This window comes from Nelumbo nucifera, chromosome 2 (assembly GCF_055504915.1).
Source record: "Nelumbo nucifera cultivar China Antique chromosome 2, China Antique-T2T, whole genome shotgun sequence".
Taxonomy (NCBI): domain Eukaryota; kingdom Viridiplantae; phylum Streptophyta; class Magnoliopsida; order Proteales; family Nelumbonaceae; genus Nelumbo; species Nelumbo nucifera.
The window spans coordinates 40,248,728-40,272,945 of NC_142650.1; the positions used below are offsets into that span (position 1 = coordinate 40,248,728).

The 24,218-nt window shown below is 41.3% G+C and overlaps 1 protein-coding gene across 2 annotated transcripts in view; it reads left to right on the forward strand.

Moving 5' to 3' along the window:
* The window catches only part of LOC104599194 (signal recognition particle subunit SRP54 2-like), an 86,705-nt gene that overhangs the window by 45,748 nt on the left and 16,739 nt on the right, over window positions 1–24,218 (forward strand). The gene's annotated exons all lie outside the window — the stretch shown is intronic.

Sequence of the window (24,218 nt, forward strand, 5' to 3'; positions counted from 1 at the left end):
ATCTTTCCCCCAAGCTCCTTTTCTTGTAATTTAGCCATGTCATACTTGTCTCCATCTTTCCTTTCTCCCTTCCCTCTAACTATACACTCCGTTGCTTCAACAGACAGAGGCTGGGACTGAACCAGATCTGCAAGAGACACAGAGACAATATTAGTACCCAAAACAGAATTGACAATCATACCTTGAGGGGGAGTAACAAGGATTTCTGGTGTCAAAACAGGAGCAACAGCTACAGAGGTTCAGCCTTCCTCTGTGAAAGGTCATTTGGGTTATCTTCCATGGTATTAACAGAAAGACCACCTTTTTTCCATGTACAAATCCTCTACACCCGATATCTCTCGATTAAGCTTTGGGTCAGAGTCTGCACTCTCATTGCGTTCACCTTGCATTAGTACCAGATTTGGCACGTATTCCTCTTCATCTGAGCTCCGTTTCGAACCGCCTTCTGTGTCCTGCTTTCCTTTTTCATTCTTTGGAACCTCCTCCCCTGTATTTTCATTCTGTTCTTGGGGATTGTCAGCCACTGTCTTCTTTTCACCTTCACCGAAGAGGACATCAGTGTTTAGTGAATCTGCCACCTCCACCTCTGCTATCCCCTCTAAGTCCACACTACCAATGCTAGAGGTTCCTTCTGATTCGCTATCTTATTCTTCAGGAATACTTACTCATCCCTTGTCATTTTCATCTTTCCCTCCTTCTAGACCTTCTTCTCTACTCTGAATTGTCAAGATCTTTCCAGTCCATAATCACATAGTGATTTATCTCTTTCCACAAGGAAAAAAAATATATAGGAATTGATTTCTCCACCATTATGGATTACTCACTTCACAGTAAAGTTACTTTATCCTATGAGTGTTCTGGACCTTGGAATATGTCTCAAACACCCTATTTGGATCAGTGATTTAAAAGGTGCACCTAGGTGTTCAGGCAAGGCACATTGTAAGGTATGCGCCTCGCCTAGGTCCTAGGCACGACACTTTCAAAAGTTGCACGCCTAGTGCGCCTGGTGCACCTTGCACTTCAGCCTATGTGTGCGCCTTTTTAATTGTTTTTGCTCGCACACCAAAGGTTTGGGAACCCCCTATTTGCTAATGTTGTTCATTCATTCATCTAGTAAAATATCTTCTTAAAAGACAATTAACATTATAAAATCATTTATTTTTGTGTAAGGATTATGAAATTAAGACCCTAATATGGATTTGTTTGGCCTTTCCTCACGGAGCTTGGTACAAAGGCGGCTCGTAGAATAAAAAATGCAAGATGTTTTACATCACATTAGCTATTTGAAGTAATGCAATTGAGGAAAAAAGAAATTATGGGTTTTACATGCTTGAAAATGCTTTTATATGTTTGATTTTATTTTTAAATTTTCATTTGAATATGCTTACATGGTATGCTTATGTATTTTAATTTTAGATAATAGGTTTTTTAAAATATTTATTTTGAAATTAAAGTTTTATATTTTTATTTAGTTTGAAATTACAATATTTATTTTGGGGACAGATACCACAATGGGAAGGGGATGTATAATGAATCATTGTGGAGGTGGATAACCAAAGTTAGCCACCTTTAGGAGGGTTTAGCTGATGTAAAATATCACATTGTACTAATAACTCTTTTCTTCATTCATTTGACAAAATTCAGGACAGTTACTTATAAAAAATCATCTTAAGCAAAATCTTCTAATTGGATTTTTTTTCACACAAATTGTGAACAACCAATACCCCAATCAGATTACTCCAAATCTGCACCTAGGAAAGCTGTCTCTAATCTCTTGTGGTTTCCACCATCTGAAGGGTTCATAAAGTTAAACTTTGATGGAAGCAGTGAAGGCAACCCCGGGCCATCAGGTATTGGAGGTAGGGGTGAGCAAAAAAAACCGGAAAACCGAACCGAAAAATCAGTTAACCGAACTGGTCGGTTCGGTTTTGGTTAATTGAATTGATTTGTGTATATATACAATAATATATATATATATATTATATTTTTATTTTTAAAATCGAATAACCTTATTGGTGCGTGTCTGTCACTCTGTCCGCCTGACGCCTTTTCAATTTTCATACAAGTCCCAAAAGAAAAAGTAAAACCTTAGTACCTTACCTCTCCATGTAAATTTGTTATTTTTTAAAATCCAATAACAAACATGCGTGCGTCTGTCTCCGCCTGGCGCCTTTTCAGTTTTTCCTCTTTTCAAATTTTCCCTTCTTGGAAACCTAAACCAGTAAATGTAATAGGCAGTAGGCTTTCTCACTCTCTCAGTCTCTCTTGTGATTCTTGTCTCTTGACTCTCTTCGTCTTCCTAGTTTTTTCTCTAGCGCGTCCTCCGACCGATGGCCTCTCAAGTCTCACCTAGTGGTCAGTTTTCCTCTTGCTTCGATGCTTCCCTGTGCCTCTTTCTCTCTCTGTTGCCTGTCATCTCCGTCTCCGTCGCGCCAACCATCAAGACGCCAGTCGCCGCCTCAACTCCGATTTTTTTTGCTCACGCCTACAACAACCAACCAAGACACTAGTCGCCGCCTCAACTCCACCAGGACCACCACCTCCCAGGCTTTGTCGCTGTCTCTCTCATCTCTCATCTCTCATCTCCGCGGCTCCACCACCTCTTAGGCCAGGTAATTGTTTCCTTTTTTTTCTTAATTTTGAGTGCAAAAAAAAACCAAAAAACCAAACCACGGTTAACCGGTTACATTGGTTCGGTTTCGGTTTAGATTTTAGAAAAACTGATCAAGTTGGTTCGGTTCAAAAAAAACCCCACGGTTCGGTTAACCGAACTGTGAGCACCCCTAATTGGAGGTGTATTCAGGAATGAGGAAGGACAGGTGTTGGCTCTTTATCTGAGTCAATTGGTGTAGGTGATTCTCTCAGGGCTGAGGTTTTGGCTGCTTTGGAAGTGTTAAAAAGGGAAAAAGAATTAAATATCCACAATCTATCATGGAAGGCGATTCCAAGGTAGTTATTGGCTGGTTAGAAAAGGAAGAGAATGGTCTGTGGGAATTTGTAAATGAAAAGAAGAAATTCAAATGGCTCTCTAGAGGTATGGAAGTAAGACTTCAGTGGGTCAAAAGGAGTGCAAACTAATTTGCAGATGTCTTAGCCAAACAGGGGGTAGGGAGGACTCAATCTATGTGGGCTTGCTTGTAACTCTTTATGATAGTGTTGATCTCAGGGAGGGTAAGAGAGCTTACCCCTCCTCTTGGTTGTTGTACTTGGTGCTTTTTTAATTTTAATAAAATTTCTGTTACTGATAAAAAATGTCCATACAGAATTTATAAGAAAAATCACCAAACTGATTTGGATCCTTTCAACATAAAAAATAATCCATAAATCAAGCTCAAGAAGAATGTCATTGTACAACCTGCTGACGATGATATGCCACCTTACCAACTAGTCTGTTTGATTAGATCAGATGTAAAGTTTCTGGTGTAATAGGAGTGAGGGAGACAGAAAAGAGAAATTGAGTGAGTTGACCAGAATAAGGGAGTCAACCCTGAAACTTGCATTCCTTATTTAGATAAAATTTTATAAATACCCTGCTTCTAAGCTATGATATCCAACACCTCACAACAATGTGAATTTCTCGCTCACTTGGATTAAAAGATATGAAAATGCCTTGTCTGAAACATATGCAAGGGAGGTGAATAGGACGGAAGAAGGGGGCAGGGAGGTGCCAATCAAGAGTAGGCAGTATTGTTCTACTTTAAGTACTTTAGGGTGTTGTAGCCTGAGGACCACTTGCAACATTAAGGGAAAGAGATATTCAGATTCCTGGAAGGAGAGTTGGAGACAAATATCCAGAATGATTTGGTTAAAAGCAGGTGATACCAAAAAAGAGGAGAGTTGGAGAGAAAATCCAGAATGATTTGGTTAAAAGCAAGTGACAAAAATACAGCTTTCTTTGACACTTATGCCAGTGCAAGAAGGAGGAGATATTTCATTTCAAGAATCCAGGTGGAAGGAGAGATGGTAGATTCCTGGAATGAAATCCAGGAGAAGGTGGTTTGTTTTTACAAGGTCTTATATACCTCAAAGAAGTGGAGATGGATATCACTTGGAGACTTGATACCAAAAAAGTTAAATGAAAATTCAGCATCTTGGATTGAGAGAGTTTGGGCTGAAAAAAGTCAAAGAAGCTGTTTTGGAATGGTAGAATACTGATATGTTTCATTCTATTGCCAATTGGCATATTTATACAGTAAGCTGCTGCAATAAATAGAAAGAAAAGAAAATAGAAAGAAGAGAAAATAGAAAGTACAAAAATAGAAAAGAAAAACTTTCTAAATCAATCCTTCCACAATCCTAGGAATATATACAATTCTATTTTCAGATCTGAACCAGTAACCCCACGTTTTCCAACACTCCCCCTCAAGCTGGTGAATAGAGATCCTCCATTCCCAGCTTGGCTATAATTCTCCGAAAGTCTGTACTATTGAGCCCTTTAGTAAGTACATCGGCCAGTTGTCCTTTTGTAGACACATAGGGAGTGCAAATCAACTTGCTGTCCAGTTTCTCTTTTATAAAGTGTCGGTCAATTTCGATGTGCTTCGTCCTGTCATGTTGAACAGGATTGTGAGCAATATTGATGGCTGACTTGTTGTCACAGTATAGTTTCATAGGCTCATCTTGTGGAATCTTCAGGTCTTCTAAAATTATCTTCAACCAGAGTAATTCACACACTCCTTGTGCCATAGCCCAGAATTCTGCCTCTGCACTTGACCGAGCCACTACATTTTGCTTCTTACTCCTCCAAGTGACTACGTTTCCTCCTAAGAAGGTACAGTACCCAGAAGTAGACCGTCTATCTACTGGAGATCCTGCATAATCGGCATCTGTATATGCTTCAAGAGCCAGTTCTCCATTTCTTCTGAATAAAATTCCTTTTCCTGGATTGGCTTTCAAATAGTGCAGAATTCGATGAGCAGCCTGCAGATGAACTTCTTTAGGATTATGCATAAACTGACTTATTACACTTACAGCATATGCAATATCTGGCCGTGTATGTGCAAGATAAATGAGTTTTCCAACTAGTCTTTGGAACATCTCCTTATCTACACTTGCATTCTCATTGGCTTCTCCAAGTTTATGATTGGGATCTATAGGCGTGGAAGCTGGTTTACATGCCATATTTCCTGTTTCTCTCAATAGATCAACAACATACTTTTGTTGAGAGATAAAGATGCCTTGTTTAGAATGTGCAACTTCAATTCCGAGAAAATACTTTAGTCTCCCCAAGTTTTTTATCTCAAATTCTCTAGCAAGGAAGATTTTCAATGCTTCCTTCTCCTTTTTATCATTCCCAGTAACGATTATATCATCCACATAGACTAATAGTGCAGTAACTCCCCCTGAGGCTGTGTGTTTGATAAACAATGTGTGGTAACCTTGACTTTGCTTGTAACCTGTACTCAGCATTACCTTCGTAAACCTTCCAAACCATGCTCTTGGAGATTGTTTGAGACCGTATAGTGCTTTCTTCAACCGACAAACTTTGTTCCCTTTAATGCCTTCTCCAAAACCCGGTGGAATGTCCATGTATATCTCCTCTTCTAGATCACCATGGAGAAACGCATTTTTTACATCAAACTGTTGCAAATCCCAATTATAGTTAGCAGCCAATGACAGTAACACCCTTACTTTATTCATTTTAGCTACTGGGGCAAAAGTCTCCTGATAATCTACCCCATAAGTCTGTGTATATCCCTTGGCTACCAGGCGTGCTTTGTACCTTTCTAATGACCCATCAGATTTGTACTTAATTGTGAACACCCATTTACAACCTACCGTCTTCTTGTTTCTTGGTAGATTCACAACTTCCCATGTGTTGTTTTTTTCTAATGCTTCCATTTCCACTCTCATGGCTTTTCTCCACTCCTTATTAGAAAGTGCCTCGGCTAGAGTATTAGGAATTGGAATGGTGTTAAGGCTGGCTAGAAAACTTTTATGGGATTTAGAGAATCTTTGGAATGATACATATTTGGCTAAAGGGTACAATGGGCGTTTGGTACATTCTCTGGTTTCTTTTCTCAATGCAATAGGTAGGTCATACTCATACTCAGACTGTGAAGGTGTAGGTTCAGGTTCTGAGCATCCCTCAGTTCTAGGATTAGGAGTTGAATCTTGAACTTGCAGAGGTTGAGGATCTAGATTTTTCCTCCTAGAGTAAACCTGCATATATCTCACATTATCATGCACATCATTCGTGGGGTTAACAATGTCTGAATTTGGTTCAATGGTCGGGTTGTTTGACTCTTGTTGAGACTCGAGAATGTGGGGCTTAGAGGAATGTGACTCAGAGGGATGTGATTCTTGACGATTGAATGTCTATGAGGAGGGTAATACATCTAGGGAGAGTAGATCCGAGGCCTTATCTTCCATTAATGAGGGCTCCCTCTGAAGATAAGGTTGAGTGAAAAAAGATTTTCCTTCCTCAAATGTGACATCGATGGAGGTGTAGAATTTTCTGGTGGCTGGATGATAACATTTATAACCTTTCTGAGTTGGGGAATATCCCAAGAAGACACCTGATTGCTCGTGGGTCTAATTTTCCCTTATTATGGACATCAACAAAGGCAGTGCAGCCAAAAATTCTTGGTGTGAGATTATTTGAGGCTCGAATATCAGGGTAAAATTGAGAAAGAACTTGTATTGGGCTTCGGTTGTCAAGAACTTTAGATGGTAGTCTATTTATGGTGTAGGCAGCAGTAAGGACAGCTTCCCCCCAATATTGTTTTGGCACTTGCTTTTGAAAGAGAAAGGCTCGGGCGGTTTGCAAAAGATGGCCATTTTTTCTCTCAGCTACCCCATTCTGTTGGGGAGTGTTAAACACAGGAGGATTCATGCACAATGCCTTCTTTCTGAAAAAATGGGGACAAATTCTGATTAAAATAATTTGTAGCATTATCAGATCGAAACCTTTTAATTCTCACACAAAACTGAGTTTGGACCATGTTATGAAAGTTGGGAAGAATCGTACCCACATCAGATTTAGACTTAAGAAGAAAAATCCATGTGACCCTAGTGCAATCATCAATAAAGGTGACGAACCATCTGGAACCGGTAATGTTGGGAATTTGAGAAGGGCCCCATATATCCGAATGAATCAAATAAAAAGGAGTTAAAGATCTTTTATTGCTGATTGGGAAAGAAACCCTTTTGTGCTTAGCAAGTTCACAAACATCACAATGAAAGGTTTCAACATCAATTCCTTTAAACAAGGAAGGAAGCATTGTTTTTAAAATAGGAAATGAAGGATGACCAAAACGGAAATGATGACGCCAAATTAAATCTTTATTGGAGGTAGATAAGAATGACTCGTGTGTGACATGCATAACAGTGTGAGATGATTTGCTGGTTGCTTCAAGGTAGTAGAGTCCATCTCTTTCCTTAGCAAGTCCAATCTTCTTCCCCGAAACCTGGTCCTGAAATACACAGTAAGAAGGGAAGAACACAACATTGCAGTTCACATCCTGGGTGAGTTTATGTATAGAGATAAGGCTAGTGGATAACTTAGGAACATGAAGCACATTTTTAAGTAATAGGGATGGAGTAATTTGAATATTCCCAATCCCTGCCATTGTGGTGAAAGAACCATCAACAACAGAAATTTTTCTATTACTAGGACAGGGTGTATAGGTGAGAAAATGTAGTGAAGAGGGTGTCATGTGGTCAGTAGCTCCAGAATCAAGAATCCATGGAAAAACATTAGCCGAGGCATGTAATCCTAGAGATAAAGAATCACCTGAGAGAGCAAGAGAGGTAGAACCACTTCCTGGTTTCAAGGATTTCAGGAAGCACCTTAGCCTTTCAATTTCTTCATCATTAAATGGTCTCTGACTTGAGTGTTCTTGCTGCGGGGTTGTGGAGACATTATGGGCCTGTTGAACTCCTTTTGAAATTCCTCGATTTCTCCAGTCCTTGCTGGATGTGGGAGGTTTCCCATGAAGTTTCCAACACCGATCTTTCGTGTGTCTGGGCTTCTTGCAATAGGTGCACCAGAGGTTATCGTTAGAGTCACGGGTGGTTGTGTCACGAGCCAAGTTGTGATTGTTCTCACCCTTTGAACCACTGTACTTCCCTTGCCACCATGGCTGAGCCTTCGGGATCTTTAGGCTCAAGCATGATTCCACGACGGCTTTCCTTAGCTTTGACAAGGGCTATGACTTCATTCAATGGAGGCACTTCTTCTTTGCCAAGAATTTGTATTCGGACCTGATCAAATTCAGCATTCAGTCCGACCAAAAAATCGTACACCCTATCTCTTTCAATAAAATTCTTCAAGATCACAGCATCATCTGTGCACTTTGTCTCAAGAACCCGATAATGATCAAGCTCATGCCATAAATTTTGCACCAGATTTGCATACTCTGTAACACTCCTGCTCCCTTGTTTGGCCGCCACAGTCTTCACTTTGACCTCATAGACACGAGCAGCGTCATGGGCTTTGGAATAGGTTTGTTGGACAGCATCCCAAATAGCCTTTGCAGAGGGAAGAAACATACAAGTATCACTGATCTCGGGTGTCATTGAACTCCACAACCATGACATAATCATGGAGTCCTCTTCGTCCCAAGCATCAAAATTTGGCTCGCCCAACCTTGGTCCTGTTCCAAGGAGGTGACTAATTTTTCCTTTTCCCTTCAAATAGGTACGCACTAGTTGTGACCACTTCAAGTAATTCTGGCCATTCAGTCTATATGTTGCCTGGATATTCTGCAAATCACCAGTGTGAGGATGAGAATTTGTTGCTCCTTCATCGGTTTGGACGGGAGCACTTGTTGTAGTCATATCGGACATTGTTAATGGAGGAAAAATAAGGCCAGCAGGAAAGGAGAATAAAGGAACACTTTTGGTTACAGATCAACACTGAAGGCCAGAAGAGAAAAACACAAAAAACTGGCAATGAAGGCCGTAAAAAAAATCTCAAGGTTTTCAAACCTAGAGCTCTGATACCATGTTTTGGAATGGTAGAATACTGATATGTTTCATTCTATTGCCAATTGGCATATTTATACAGTAAGCTGCTGCAATAAATAGAAAGAAAAATAGAAAGAAAAGAAAATAGAAAGAAGAAAAAATAGAAATAAGAGAAAATAGAAAGTACAAAAATAGAAAGAAAAACTTTCTAAATCAATCCTTCCACAATCCTAGGAATATATACAATTCTATTTTCAGATCTGAACCAGTAACCCCACGTTTTCCAACAGAAGCCTTAAAAGGCATCAATGGGGACAAAGCCCCGGGCCCGGATGGTTTCAACTCCACTTTCATTAAGGCTGGTTGGAACTGGCTTGAAAGAGACTTTGATCAAATGTTTAAGGAGTTCTATAGAGAGAAGGTTTTAGAGAAGATGGTGAATGCTACTTTCATTTCTCTAATCCCAATTCCCAAAGAAGGATGGAGCAGTGGATTTAAAGGGCTTTAGGCCAATAAGCTTAATCAGCAGTCCTTATAAATTATTGGCTAAAGTATTATCCAAGAGACTGAGGACTGTATTGCATGAGGTGGTTGGGGAATCTCAGATGGCCTTTGTGGAAGGAAGGCAAATTTTGGATGGAGTCCTAGTGGCAAGTGAGTGCATTGATTCTAGACTGAAGAGTGGTAGACCAGGTTTGGTGTGTAAGATTGACTTTGAGAAGGGCTATGACCACATGAAATGGGGATTCTTAGAAGAAATCCAAAGATTGATGGGGTTTGGGGAAAGTGGAGGGCTTGGAAGCATGCATGTATGTCTACAATCTCGTTCTCAATCCTTGTAAATGGCATTTCCTCAGAATTCTTTCAAGCTTCCAGGAGTTTAAGACAAGGAGACCCAGTATCTCCTATGTTGTTTGTTATGGTTATTGCGATTTTGAATCTGATGTTAGAGCGAAGGGGACAAATGGCTTAAGTGAGGGCTTTATGGCTGCAAGAGATGGGCCTTGCATTACTCATCTGCATTTTGCAGATGCTATTTTGATTTTTTTGGACGCAACAGTGGAACAGATACTGAAATTAAGAGCAGTATTGGCAAATTTTGAAATGTTAACAGGGCCGAAGATTAATCTTTCTAAAAGCATAATAATTTTTTTGAAGAGTAAAATGAAAATTTATTAAATAAAAAAAGAGAGGTACAGACATACAGACCAGTAGGTGACAAGAGGGCACCTAACTTACAAAACAAAACAAAACAACACTGAAATAATAAGCACATACTAAAGCAAAACTGGGACAAATTACAACGATTGAAATTCAAGCACATTCCAGAAATTATTCCCCGCATCTGATCTGCTAACTGGTTCGACATCTGGTATCACCCAGTCCCAATCTACTACTAGACCCCCCACCAAAGCCACCAGAGATTCAGAATTTTTAGATTTATCTTCACAAACCCTTCTGTTTCTCTCGATCCACAAAGTCCAGCAAACAACACAGGGAAAGCAACTCCAAACTATCCTTGCTTTTCACCTTCCCCCCATACTTCCAAATACCCCGAGATCCCAAAATATGATTAGACCCCCCAATCACCCTTCAACGTCCAGCTCTAGCCATTCCTTCCCCATAGCTCCTCCTTTAGACCCACATTCATAGATTCCAGCTTCTTTTCTTGTAACAATATGCCTCTGGACAATAATGCCTTGTCAAAATTCTCACTGCTGCCCTCCTGATGCTCTCCCTAAAACCCTCACATTCCAGCTTGTTAGTAAACTCTAGCAGATTCTAGGTTGAAGTAGAGAAGAAGAAAGAAAAGAGAAAGAAGAAGAAGAAGAAGAAGAAGAAGAAGAAGAAGAAGAAGAAGAAGAAGAAGAAGAAGAAGAAAGAAAGGTTCGGCCAGACTAGAAGAGAGTCAAAATCACTCTCCCCTAGCTGACCCACTTGTATTTATTCAAAAACATAGAGTTACAGGAAAGACCATTTTGTCCCTCATAGAAGATGGGACACATAACTTAAACTCAGATACAATAGACCTTTCACTCTCAAGCAGATAATCCAGAATGACCAAACTACCCCTGACTCGAGCATTCTAACACTCCCCCTCAAGCTGGAGAGTATAATCATATAGTCCCAGCTTGTTACAAATGTAATCTATTCTTCCTCGAGACAATCCCTTTGTGAGGAGATCTGCCCATTGATTTCCTGAGCTCACATGAGATGTGGTTATCACCCCACTTATTACTTTATCTCTTACAAAGTGACAATCAACCTCGATATGCTTAGTTCTCTCATGAAAGACGGGATTGGAAGAGATGTGAACAGCAACTTGGTTATCACAGTATAATTTCATGGGTTTGTCAATTGAGAATCCCATCTCTTGAAGCAAGTTCTTCAGCCATACTAGCTCACATGTGGTATGGGCCATAGCCCTATACTCTGCTTCTGCACTACTTCTTGCCACCACTGTTTGTTTCTTGCTCTTCCAAGTTACAAGATTGCCACCAAGGAAGGTACAATACCCTGTAGTTGATCTCCTATCTGATATAGAACCAGCCCAGTCAGCATTTGTGTACCCTACTATCTCAAGAGTTCCTCCACTTTGGTATAACAAACCACGACCTGGAGCACCTTTTAGGTACCTAACAATTCTTAGAACAGCTTCCCAGTGAGCAACCCGAGGATGCTGCATAAACTGGCTCACCACACTCACAGCAAATGATATATCTGGTCGGGTAATGGTCAGGTAGTTCAATTTGCCCACCAACCTTCTGTATCTTCTAGGATCATCAAACTCTTCACCCGCATCAACACTCAGCTTGGCATTGAGTTCCATAGGAGTCTCTGCTGGTTTAGCACCTAACAACCCTGTTTCTTCAAGTAGATCAAGAACATATTTTCTCTGACATAGGTTGATCCCATGTTTTGACCTCGCAACCTCTATTCCCAGGAAATATTTCAACTTCCCCGGATCTTTCGTATTGAAGTGATCCTGTAAGAATTTCTTCAACCTGTTGATTCCATTGCTATCACTCCCAGTTATGACAATATCATCCACGTACACGACTAGCAAGATTTTCCCATCCTTTGAGTTATGGCTGAACACAGAATGATCAACTTCACATTGTTTCATCCCAAAGGCTTTCATCACTTCACTGAACCTGCCAAACCAAGCACGTGGAGATTGTTTCAGTCCATAAATTGCCTTTTTGAGCCTACACACTTTGCCAGACTCCCCCTGAGCAACAAACCCTGGTGGTTGCTCCATATACACCTCCTCAACTAGATCACCATGCAGGAAGGCATTTTTTATGTCAAGTTGTACGAGGCCAATCATACATAGCAGCTAATGAAATCAACACCCGAACTGAACCAATCTTAGCCACAGGAGAAAATGTCTCCATATAGTCCACACCATACATCTGAGAATAACCCTTGGCCACCAACCTCGCTTTCAATCGCTCCACACTGCCATCAGGAAGATACTTCACTGTGTAGACCCATTTACACCCAACTGTGTGCTTACCGGAAGGAAGAGCGGTGAGTTCCCATGTGTGATTATGTTGTAGAGCAGAGAGTTCTTCTTCCATGGCTTGCCGCCACCCTAGGGAGGCAAGAGCTTCCTGGACAGTCTTGGGAATGGGAACAAATGAGAGTAATGATATAAATTTGCAATGAGAAGCAGAAAGGTGAGCAGTAGAAACATAGTGTGAAATGGGGTGAGAAGTACAAGTACGTTTACCTTTTCGCAAAGCAATAGGAAGATCAGGATCTGAAGGAGAAGGAGCAGTAGTAGGATCTGTCGACAGGGGCTGAAGTGGAGGAGGGCCCGATGCACTTCTGCGGGTATACACTTGAGTGATTGGCGGCTTCTCAGTAGTAACAGACATAGGATGTGCATCTGTAGTAGAAACAGGAGCTACTGGAAGGATGTCCACAACAGGTACAGGAAGGGGAACCACAGAGGGAGAGGAAGAGACCCCAGCATCTGAGAAGAACGGAACTGACTCAAAGAAGGTGACATCAGAGCACACAAACGATTTATGGGATTTTGGGTTATAACACTTATACCCTTTTTGAGTCCTTGAGTAGCCAAGAAAGATACACTTAGTAGCTCGAGCATCTAGCTTGTCTAACCCAGGCCCCAAGTGTTGAACAAAACAAACACAGCCAAAGATTATTGGGGTAAGAGGAAATGGAGATAAAGTGGGAAACAACACGGAGAAAGGGGATTGACTTCCAAGGATTGACATGGGCATCCGATTGATCAGAAAACAGGATGTAAGAATAGCATCACTCCAAAAATGTTTTGGGACATTCATATTAATCATCGAGGATCGAGCAGTTTCAAGAAGATGTCGATTTTTTTTTCGTTCAGCTACACCGTTCTGTTGTGGGGTGTAGGCACAAGAAGTTTAGTGATCCCATGATGTTGTAGGTATTGCTGAAATGGTGAGGAGTTGTATTCTTTGGCATTATCAGAGCGAAGAATTTTAATATGAACACCAAATTGAGTGCGTATTTCAGCATAAAATTTTTGAAAAATAGGGAACAACTCACTACGATCTTTCATAAGATAAATCCATGTCATCCTTGAAAAGTCATCAACAAAGATTACAAAATACTTATACCCATTGTATGACACCACTTTAATTGGACCCCATACATCAGAATGAACTAAAGAGAAAGGACTTGAGACACGACTATCAACTCTTGGACTAAATGAGACTCTATGATGTTTACCCAATTGACATGACTCACAATCTAATGATGAAAGATGACTCAAGGAAGGAACCAGTAACTTCAAGACCTTGAGAGAAGGATGATCAAGTCTGCAGTGCCATTGAAGAGGAGTAAGAGATGACTGAAAAGCTACTGGAGGACCACCACCATCAAGGTAATATAATCCACCTGCTTCATGCCCTCCACCAATCTTCCCCCCCCCGTCTTGAGATCCTGAAACACACAAGAAGAAGGGTAGAAGGTTACAGAACAATTAAGAGAGTTGGTTAATCTGCTGACAGACATAAGGTTAAAAGGAAACTTAGGAACATATAAAACAGATGATAAAGGCAAGGAGGAGAGATTAACATCACCAACACCACAGATAGGAGATGTAGAACCATTAGCAAGTGTAACTATTTGAGGTGTGGAGGAGTGGGAAAGGGAAGAAAATACATCATGAGTCCCAGACATATGGTCCGAGGCCCTGGAGTCAATGATCCAGTGTGAGTCTTTGGAAGCTAAGCAAGCCATACCTGAATGGGCAAGTGTAGCAGTGTTCTGCTGAGATGTTTGAATGAACTGCTCATATATTGCACGTGGTACACTCACCATTTCCTTCTCAGAAGCACAAGTAGATGTGGAGGGGATTGGGTCAGTTTGCTGACTTTCAGTAATTGTGTCACTACCCTTAGTCCTAGCATGGTTAGCCCAAGTGTTGGGTGTACCATGCAAATCATAGCAGAAATTAACTGTGTGCCCCTCTAAACCACAATGTGTACACTTTCTCTGAGTATAACTCCTTCCTCTTCCCCGACCTCCCCCTGAGTCTCGACCTCTAGTCCGACCACTAGCCCTGCTAAACATGTGACCACCACGGTTGCTTGGGAGTCCACTCCTGACACCACCACTTCTATTTCCACGACCACCCCCTTTAGTCACTACCAAACCAGATCTGTCAGAGAGAGAAGAATGTTCTACCGACTCAATGAATGTCCTCTTAAGATGAGCAAAACCTTCTTCAAGTGAGGGAAGAGCAGATCCTCCCAATATTTGTGCTCTGACAGGTTCATACTCAGCCTTCAACCCCACAAGAAATCTTGTCACATCAAGCTGCTCACGTTGCTGTTGTTGGATCTGAACATCTGATGTTAGAGGATGATACACATTAAGCTCATTACGAATGTTCCTCAAACTTGCATAGTACCCTTCTAAGCTTTGACTCCCTTGCTTCAAATTGAAATACTCTTGGTACAACTGATACACCCTAGTTGTATTGTCTTGTCCAGAGTACAACTTCTTAGCATGATCCTAGATTTCCTTAGCTGTATCTAGGAACATGAAGTTCACACTAATCTTTGGTTCCATGCTGTTCCAGAGCCATGTCATTATCTGTGCATCTACTTGTTCCCAGTCACTGAACCCAGGGGAATCAGAGGGAGGTTTCTCCTCTCTTACATGTTTTACCTTTCTCTTGGCCTTCAAGAACACCTTCACAGATTTTGCCCATGGTACATAATTCTCACAATTCAACTTGATGGATGTCATTTGAACACTTAGATAGTCTGGAGAAAGCATGACACCTGTTTTGTTATCATTCCCATTTTCAAATGAAGCCATCTTAATTATTTTACCTTCAAATATACAACACAACCTCACACTCTTTCACAAGACTTATCTCACTTATAACACCACCAATTCCAGCTTCTTTAAATACACATTGCACACCACACACTAAGGCTGAAATCACTCAGTCTTCACATCAAACACCTGGGCTGCACACTGCAAAACCATTCACCATCAACACACTAAGACTGAAATCACTCAGTCCTCACATCAAACACTTGGGCTGCACACTGCAGAACTGATTACACACAAGGTATAGGAGATCACTTTTAAATATTTTGAAACATAGATACACCAATCACCACGACACAACCACCACCAATCTACTGCTGTTGTGAACCTTAGCAGTTGACAACTCTTCTTTCAACATACATACGAAGAGAAATGCAGAGGAACACGACTGAGATGCATATCAGTCACACTGAGCACCACCACCACAACCAACTTTTGAAACAAAAAAGAAACATTCACAGTCCCTTGGACAAACAACAGTAGTGTTCATACCTATCTACATTCAGCCCTCTTCAATACTGAATAGAGGGTTTAGTATACCACTCCAACGACCACCACAGCAACGACCGGAGGCATCCTCACCTCCAGGCCCACAAAATGACAGCTCCTTTTCAGCCCCTTATCGAACCTCCACTCAGGTCAGTCGAAAAGGAAAAAGATGACTGTGAAAGTTGGCGGCAAACCCAGAAAGAGAACAGCAGCAAGAAAGAAATGAGGATACGACCTTACAGCTCTGATACCATGTTAGTAAACTCTAGCAGATTCTAGGTTGAAGTAGAGAAGAAGAAAGAAAAGAGAAAGAAGAAGAAGAAGAAGAAGAAGAAGAAGAAGAAGAAGAAGAAAGAAAGAAAGGTTCGGCCAGACTAGAAGAGAGTCAAAATCACTCTCCCCTAGCTGACCCACTTGTATTTATTCAAAAACATAGAGTTACAGGAAAGACCATTTTGTCCCTCATAGAAGATGGGACACATAACTTAAACTCAAATACAATAGACCTTTCACTCTCAAGCAGATAATCCAGAATGACCAAAATACCCCTGACTCGAGCATTCTAACACAGCTTAGCACCCTCATTCTTCCTCTCTTCTTCCACTCTTCTTAGTGCAAGTTGACCTCTACCCTCAGAGATCCTCTTCTAACATCTCCTCGTTGCCCCCATCTTCATCCCACCCTTTGCACAATTTGTTGCTCTCCTGTCTTTTACTCTTCTCCTCCCTCTTCTCCCTCTCGAACTTCTCAAAAGCTCGCTTTGCAAATTCTTCCCCTCTCCAGAAAAACAATCCCAAAGACTTACCACTGACACTTCCTTTTCCACTAGCTTACTGATTTCCACTTGCCCATTTCGAATTATCTCCAGCCCTCCCTGCTCCTCACCCCTTCTCTCTTCCCTATCCTCTTCCTCCTTTCCTACATTGGCCCCTGAGTCACCTCTCTCCAATCTTCTCTTCCTGTTTTATACATTCTTCGGTTTGTCTACCCACCCCTAGTCTGATGAAAGCTTTCTCTTCTTTCCTCCGGTCCCTTCTTCTCCTTTCTCCAAACTTTTAACCTCCCCAGTTGGTTCTCACCCATAAACTTATAGGCTATGGCATCGGAGGTTTCAATAAAACGTACCTTTCTTTCGAGTTGGACTGGCTGGTCCACAACCAACCCTTTCCCACACTGGAAAGCCCCTTCACTATTAGTTGTCGAACAGGTCTCTCCTTTCAGCCTTAATTTATCTAAGACAGGCAAGCCTCCTGTTGCCAACCGTGAAAGCTGGTCTTGCTTCGGTTCCGAACTCACTCCCTAACTCTGAAAATCAGCGTTGTTAGACTGATGACTCGAATCCTGGCATTCTACAACTAATGTCTTACTTGTTTCACTTGACTCTCCATTTCTATCTCTAGCTTTGTCATCTTCATCTAAGCTTCGAATGTTCCTCTGGGCCTCCCTTTAGGAGATAATCCTAAGAGTGTTAGCTTTTGTCCTCCGGTAGTGGAGAGGTTTGAGAAGAGGCTGGCGACCTGGAAGAGAAATTATTTTTCTTTAGGTGGGAGAGTCACTCTCATTAGGTCTACCCTAGCTAACCTACCTGTCTACTATCTGTCAGTGTTTAAGATCCCCTCAAAGGTTTCCAATCTTTTGGAAAACTTAATAAGGAACTTTTTGTGGGAGCCTGGAGAGGAGAGGAGAGATCATAGGGTGAGTTGGGAGGTGGTCACTAGGTGTAAAAAACTAGGTCTTGGGATTGGTAATTTCAAGAAAAGGAATATGGCTCTGTTGGGGAGATGGTTGTGGAGGTTTTCATTGGAAAGGGATAAGTTGTGAACTAAGATTGTGGCTAGCATTCATGGGCTAGAAGACAATGGCTGGGATCCTGGAATCTTGGCAAGGGCCTCAGCTGCTTCTCCTTGGAAATCCATTCACAATTTGCTTCTAGTTTTCTCCCCATGGATTAGGTATGGTCTAAACTCTGGTAACCGAATAAAATTCTGGGAACAACTTTGGGTCGGGGATTCTCCTCTGAAGGACCAATTTCCTTCCTTGTATGCTCTATCAGAATTGAAAAATGGACCCATATCTTCTTTCTTGGTCCCTTCAGCCTCCACTTCTGGTTTTGGGTGGAACCTAGGTCTGCGTAGGGCAATTAGGGATACAAAACATGGATAGCTTGGTAACTTTGCTAGCCTCCCTTGAGATTGTCTTCCTAAACCTTGCTAAGGAAGACACCAGATTTTGGACCCCCTCTAGCTTTGGTACCTTTTCTTGTGCTTCATTCTTTGAAACCTTAACTCAGCCTCCTATCCCCTTTGGGTTGTCCTTTCCGGTTAAGGAAATTTGGAGAAGGCCTATTCCTCCTCGGGTTGGTTTTTTTTGTTGGGAAATTTTCTTGGAAAGAATCAACACTTTAGACTTACTTCAGAGAAAAAGACCCAATTATTGTCTGCTTCCTAATAGATGTGCTCTTTGTAAAGCTGATGGGGAATCTGGATACCACCTCATGGTCTCTTGTAAGGCTGCTAAAACTGTATGGGAGTGGGTTTTCTCCCGCTTTGGGTGTTCTTGGTATCCTCCGGAGACTGTCCAAGGTTTGTTTTCTCCTCCTTTTTTCAGTTGGCCTAAGAAGCAAGGGAAGATTATGTGGAGGTGTATTAGGGCAACGGTATGCTGGCCATTGTGGGAAGAAAGAAACTCACGCATTTTTTCCGACAAGGAAAGAACATTGGAAGAATTGTTAGATCGAATCCTTTTAAGGGTTGTCCATTGGCTAAAATCTTTGGAGTTGTTTTCAGATTTTCCTGTGGATGACTTGCCAAGAAATTGGAAAGAGATTGCTTCCAATTTTATATGCAAGAGGACTCTTTGTCCGTTTTGGTCCCCACCCCCCTCGGGCTTTATAAAGCTGAATTTTGATGGCAGCAGTGTAAGGAATCCAGGGCCCTTTGGGATTGGAGGAGTTTTCAGGAATGAGTAAGGGATTGTTATTGCTTTATTCTCTGGCCCTATTGGAGAAGGTGACTCTCTTAGGGCTGAGATCCTTGCAGCACTTGAAGGAATTCAAAGAGCAAAGGAATTAAATATCAGCCGTTTGATCCTGTAAGGTGATTTGAAGGTGGTGGTTAGTTGGTTGAAGACAGATGACAGTGGTTTGTGGAACTTTAATAATGAAAAAAAACAATTCTTATGGTTGGGTAGGGACATTGAGATTCAGTACAACTGGGTGAAGAGGTGTGCCAACTCATTTGCGGATGGGTTGGCAAAGCAAGGAGTGAATAGGGAGTATTCATTTTGGTGTAGTTTTTAATCTTTTTTCTTTGCACTCCCTTTGTTTTTTGTTTTTGAGGAGCTAAGATATTTTATCTCCCCTCTTGTATCCATATTCCCTCTTTTCTTTTAATTTAATGAAGCTGGTGTTATTGATAAAAAAAAAGTTCCTCTGGACTCTCACCATCTTTTTTTCCTTCCTCAAATCAAGCTATCACCTGGACCCAATTTTCAACCTGACTTTTATTTTCTTGCCCTTCAATCTATTCGAAAGAGCTTTTTTTGCTGGCCTTTTTCGAATTATACCTTTTCTCTTCCTTATTCTCAACCCGACTGATTGATAGCCCGATTTGGCTCTGACTGGCCCAATGTTTTTAATGTGGGCCCTAGTTAAATTTTAAGATCCCCTCCTTTCACCCGTCTCTTGAGAATACTCTCCTGTTATTTCAGAATGTGACGATTGGCATTCCTTATGCCCCCTCTCCACGTGTCCTCCCCCGTTAGCACCCACATCCCCATCCCCACTTGAAATTCCATCCTTGCCCTTCTCGCTCCCCACCTCATCATCATCTCCTCCTACCTTTGGCCGACTGTTCGTCTTCCCACCTTCAGCTCTGTCCTCGCTTTGCCCCTTTTCCCTCTTATCCTCCCCTCCTTCCTCGCCCCCTTCTCTCCATCTACTCCCAAATTCACATCCTAGTGTCGTTCCATCCTACCATTATCCTCAGCTCGTAAAGCTCTCCTACGAACTTTAACTTCATTTTGATCAGGATACATGAAACATTCCTCACCTAGTTACCTTGACCAACAGTCTTGCCCTATCCAACCTATCCCAAGTTCTGTTCTTATCATCAAATCTTAGAAGCCTCCCACAATGTTTTCTTATTTCCTCAAACGTTACAATACTCCAGGCATGCAAAGGAACCCCCACTATTGCAAGCCAGACTGACCTTCTTCTTTCTCTTCTATCACTCAACGCTCCTGCCACTGGGAACCACCATCCCAATCTTAGATCGAACTATCTCAACCTCTTCGACTCTTCTACCAGCACCTCTTCCGCTCGATCCCTATTGTGAAACATGAAAAGGAACAAACCTCCATTCAACTTCCAAACCCCCATCAGTTTCTTTTTGCCCCACTCGAGGTTAGCCCAGGCTTCAACCTTGTCAACTTCCATATATTCGCCCACAAATCTACCAAGCTCACCTTCAACACCATCATCATCTCCTCCAATTTTCCAACTTTCCTCATGTCTACCTACATCGTCCCTTTCATCTTCATCTCCAAAAGCATAATATTAGCAGTTGGAGAGGTGAGGAGGGAGGTTGTGTGCTGATGCACTTGAATGCAGAATTGGTGAATGCTGAGCTCCCTTTCACATACTTGGGAATAGACCTGGCAATTGGGTTGGGTGGGTCAGGTTCGGGTTTGGGTCAATGTACTTCGGGTTGATTTCGGGTTGGGTTATCAAATGCTAGACCCTAACCCTAAATGTTCGGGTTAGGGTTGGCCCATGGGTCAATTCAGTTCATCTCAAAAAATAATTGAAATTAAAAAAAATAAAGAAAAATTACATGAAAAATGTCAAAATTAAAAGAATTAACCATAAAATTCCAAATATAAAATAAAAAACTTGAACATTTAACAATTTAAAGAGTAAACAATAAAAAGTAAAGACTAAATAGAAAAAATTAAAGAGTGGAAACTTCTAACAATGCATAAATAATCCCAATTAGACTTGACAATCGGGTCATCGGGTTAACCCATGACCCAACCCAACCCAACCCAGTTTTTTCAGGTTAGGTTGGGTCATTTTCACATTCGGGTAGCTAAATATGAGACCCTAACCCTGTTTTTTCAGATTGGGTTGGGTCGGGTTTGCAGGTTGGGTCAACTTTTTGCCAGGTCTACTTGGGAATGCCGATGGGAGGAGCTGCAAATTTAGGTATAATATGAAAACCAATCTTGGAGAGGATTGAAAGGAGGTTGGATGGGTGGAAAGCTAATTATTAATCCTTGGGAGGGAGAATGACCTTAATTAGAAGTGTTTTGTCAAGTCTACCAACCTATTATCTATCTCTGCTGAAAATACCAACTAGGGTGGCTGAAAGAATTGAGAAGATTCAGAGGGATTTCCTTTGGGAGGGGGGGGGGGGGGAAAGAAATATCACTTGGTGAGTTGGTACAAGGTGTGTTAACCAAAAGAGAGGGGAGGGCTGGGGTTAAGAAGAGTGAGAATTTTAACAGGGCCTTGTTGGGGAAATTGCTATGGAGATTTAGTTTAGGGAGAGAGGAGAATTCATTATGGAGGAGGGTAGTGGCTGGGAAGTATGGGGTGGTGAGGTTCGGCTGGGAGTCTAGGGAGGTGAGGGCTTCATACGGGGTGAGTGTGTGGAAGGGGATTATGAGCTTTAACAGGGAATTTAGAAGTCTAACAAGTTTTGCAGTGGGGGATGGATCAAAATCAGATTTTGGGAGGATGATTGGTGTGGGGTGGGCAAGCTGAATGAATTATGTCCAATATTATATGGGCTGACTGAGGCTGAGGTTGCTATCAATGACTGCTATTGAAGAAGGGGGGACCAGTTGATTTGGAGTCCGAAGTTTAGGAGGCCTCTATTGGATAGAGAAGTAGAAGTATGCATCTATTTACTAGAAAAATTACAAAGTGTGAAACTTTAAGATCAGCAGAGGGATGAGCTCTGGTGGAAAGAATGCAAAAATGGAAGATTCTCAGTTAAATCATGTTACATGGCTCTTAGCAGGTCCAACACAGACTTGAATCAAATTAAAGGTATTTGGGGGAAACCCGGTTCCACCAAGAGTTGAGGTTTTGGCATGAATGGTAGCAATGGGTAGTATATTGACAGTTGATCATCTGAAGTCAAGAGGATTCCATATGGCTAATAGGTGCTGTCTATGTGAGGAGTAGGAGTAAAATGTCGGTCATCTATTTATCTCCTGCAAGTTTTCTGGTTTCATGTGGAGATCGCTTACTGTTATGTTTGGGGTTTCTGGCTTTCACCCAGCTTTAGCTGCAGAAATTTTCTCTACGTGGCCTAGGCTGAGTGGAAGCAAGAAGGTGATGATGATATGGAGCTGCATTCCGTTTGTCATATGTTGGAACATATGGAAGGAGAGGAATAGAAGAATATTCGAAGACAAAGCTTGCAGTATGGATAGGATGGTAGCCGCTGTTAGCAGATCAGTGGCAGATTGGGTGTTGGTTCTCCCAGAATTTAGGCAAGAAGGATTTGGGGAATAAGTTGGGGGAGGTCTTGGGTATTCAAATATGTAATGTGGAAAACTTTGATTTCTTAGTTTGTTTTGCATCGGGGTGATGACTTGTCACTCATCAGATTGTAAACCTCTTTTTTGTTTTAATGGAAGCTTTTCTTTACTTATCAAAAATAAATGAGGGAAAGAGTTGAAGCTCTACCTTGTTTTGAGCTTAAGTACTAATTTCATTATCTTTAGTAGTTCTGATCTTAATAATAATAGTCTAAGTAGCTTTTATCTTTTGTTTTTTCTTTGTTTTCCTTTTGCATTGACATTGATATTTAATCAAGGAGAGATACAGCCTTTGGAGAAGGATTGTTGAAGATAAATAAGGGATGTGCTCATAGTTTTCAAGGCACCAAGGCAAGGCTAGGCGACTGGGGGGTGCCTTGTCGCCTAGTCGCCTAGGCGATGGATTTTTTATGTTAAAAGCATAGATCCTAGGGTAGTTCCCTAGGTACCATAATCATATTTCTTTAATAATTATTCATGATTTTCATAAGAAAAGTATAATTTTCATATTAAAGTATAGAAAATCAGCATATTCATGAGAAGAAAAGGAAGAAGGAAAATAAAATTCAAAAAATATAGGGGCTGAACCCTTATTTTTGTTATAGGAAAAGAAGAAAATAAAAAGTATTGGTAGTAGTAGTAGTAGTAGTAGTAGTAGTAGTAGAAGAAGAAGAAGAAGAAGCAGAAGAAGATATGGAATAGGAAAATGTGCTGATTAGATAAAATTTTTAGTTCTTCCTTACTTATTGGTTCAGGTTTTTAAGTCTTTGAGGGTTCAATACAGCATTTAGCAATGTTTGTGTCGATTAAACCCTAATAAATAAGAAAATAATAAAAAGAAATTAGTATATAAACACACAAAATGATTATTTTAGTTTAATAGTAGGAAGTAGAAAACTGTTAGGCGATTAGGCGAGGCGAGCCTCAAAGGGCGACTTGTCGCCTAGGCGTCACCTTGACTATGGATGTGCTCTATGCAGTAACATAGCCTCTATTCTCCCTGTTTTCTTGAGGGGCATGACAGGTGGTGTGGAAACCAGACTCTACAAGAGAGATTTCCTTCTCTTTTTGAGATTGCTGTTGATAAGGATGTTGTGGTCGAAGACTGCTTTGATTCTGTGAATGGGGAGGTTATTTGGGGTCCCACTTTCCGAAGAAACCTCAATGATTGGGAAATTGGCCCTCTGACTGAACTGTTAAACCTAGTTCAAAGCATCCAGCCTAATCTACAGACTGAAGATGAAAGATTCTGGTCTTGGAGCTACTCAGGAAAGTTCTCCTCTCAGTCTTTCTACATTAACTTGCTTCCATGTGAGGGTATTGACTTCCCTTGGGCCTTGATCTGGAATTTTCATGCCCCTTCCAAGGTTTCCTTTCTGTTTGGACTGCAGTTTTGGGTAAATGTCTTACCACTGATCAGCTGCTCAGGAGGATGCTCTTACTGAACATCCTATGCCCCCTATGCAATGAAGTTCATGAATCCTCCAACCATCTTTTCATCCATTGCAGCTTCTCTTCCCAGCTGTGGGATTTGGCTTTTTCCTGCTTTGGAGTCCAATCTTGCCTACCTGAATCAGCTCTTCAGCTCTTGCAAGGATGGCCTCTCAAGGGCCTGAACACTAGGGGCAAACAGCTTTGGAGGATCTTCCCATCTGCCATCCTTTGGGCCCTCTGGAAGGAAATGAACAGCCGAATTTTTTACTACACTTTCTGATGTAGTTTCAGTAAAAAACAAGGTTATAGGCTTTTTGTGTTCTTGGTTAAGTGTACAAAGGGCATTCAGGGGTGTCCAGCTTTTCTCTTTTTTGCAAGCTGGACCTTTCTTTTGTTGACACTTTTGTATATTCCCATTGTACAGGCTCTCATTGTACATGGGCTGATACTTTTTACTTTAATACAATTAAATACCTTACCTG